Source organism: Octopus bimaculoides, chromosome 9 (genome assembly GCF_001194135.2).
Source record: "Octopus bimaculoides isolate UCB-OBI-ISO-001 chromosome 9, ASM119413v2, whole genome shotgun sequence".
NCBI lineage: Eukaryota > Metazoa > Mollusca > Cephalopoda > Octopoda > Octopodidae > Octopus > Octopus bimaculoides.
Window position 1 is genome coordinate 79,788,065 of NC_068989.1, and position 1,749 is coordinate 79,789,813.

At 39.1% G+C, this 1,749-nt stretch overlaps 1 protein-coding gene across 3 annotated transcripts in view; it reads right to left on the reverse strand.

Annotated features, from left to right (window-relative positions):
* Window positions 1–1,749, reverse strand: part of LOC106872195 (gonadotropin-releasing hormone receptor) — a 787,632-nt gene that overhangs the window by 263,847 nt on the left and 522,036 nt on the right. The window lies entirely within an intron of this gene.

Below are 1,749 nucleotides of genomic sequence, written 5' to 3' on the forward strand. Positions count from 1 at the left end.
CTCTCTCTCTCTCTCTCTCTCTATATATATATATATATATATATATATATGTGTGTGTGTGTGTGTGTGTGTTTGTGTGTCTGTGTGTCTGTGTATGCTTGCATGTATGCATCTACAAAGACACACTTCCATACACACATACACACACTCGTACGCGAAAGCAGGGGATAATTTAATTACAACTACAATCTATGTGACGGGCTTTCATATAGTTTCCGTCAAATCAATTTTGTTCTCATATATCGGTCGACCCAAGCCCCTAACACACATATATAAGATATACATATAGACTCATAAGCGCTGGAAAATCATATGTAAATACAAACGCATTAATACATATGAAATACAAAAACACACGCTCACAAAATATATATGTATATATATATGACTCTAACCCGAACCGCAAAGTTACGGGGACGTAAACACACAAACATCGGTTGTCAAGCGATGGTGGGGACTTTTTGCATTGTACTCCTATCTTTATTTCTATATCTAGGGCAAATACCAGAGATTTCATTACATATGATGTTATCTAACTTCTTTCTAGGACCCCTGCATAGCCGAATCCTATCTTTATGATCATATCCAGAGAATTGCATGCGGTGCATGAAGTTCTGTACATGTTTCTTTGTTTCATAGGGTTTGCATAGTGGGGACACGTTGTTCATTATCTGCTGTCAGCACGTTGATTTTCATGTTGTGTGACAAAGCTGAGTGCTTGTGAACAACGTATTTCAAAGCTATGGGTTTCATGTAATAGAAGTGGAGTAGCTGCATTCTGTTGTTCACAATTTTTAACCAAAGTTCAGTATCAAGGACGAGGAGTCTATTGTTAGCGTGCCTAGTGGGGTAATCTATAGTTACCTTGATACTTTGGAGGATGGAGTTAGCTACATACTGGATGCTCTCCATCATGTGCCTCTCGCTTTCTGCATTGCATTACCGTTAATAGAGTTGGTCGAACTAGAATATTAATGTCATCTACGTACCGACAGTAATGCAAAAGAGTTATGGATTGTTCTGCTAAGGATTAAGTTTTCTGTTCCACCAAGTCATAATGAGGCCGGCCACATCTCCACCTACACCAACAACGATGGTTGCACCTTGTACCTGCATGTACAGTTTCCTGTTAAACTTTACTATGTGGTTCTTCAAGGTGGTTCCTATGCCAGCCCCTATTGCATGTGCAATCATTGTTTTCACCTGGTTTTTGTTCTCAGGGTCTTGAGTGGGGTACGTTCCAGCCACTCCAGCGCTCTGCGGTGGTTTTTTTCACTGTCGAGGTGATGGTGGGTGCTCTTTCCCTCTGTAACCCGGTGGAGCAGAATCTACCAAGCTTATGATTGTCTAGATAGTTACAGTCATAGCTTAGTTTAAGGTGGAGGTTCAGTTCTCTCGTGTTGACTTCACGGAACTCTACATCACTCACACATAATCTCAATGCATTTTTCCACATCAAAATCTAGGTCTATAGATGTGTAGAGTGAATTTACATCCATACTACAAATTACACAACCTGTGAAGTCGTTGGAGTGGTTGCAACTACTGATTCTACTGAGGAGATCATCCGTTCTCACATACACCTGTCTTCGTCTTTTGTTTTTCTGTAAATTTCAAATATATATGTGTGTGTGTGTGTGTGTGCGTATGTATATGTATGTATGTATATGTATGTATGTATGTATGTATGTATGTATGCATGTATGTATGTATATATGCATGTATGTAAGTATTTATATCTATCTATCT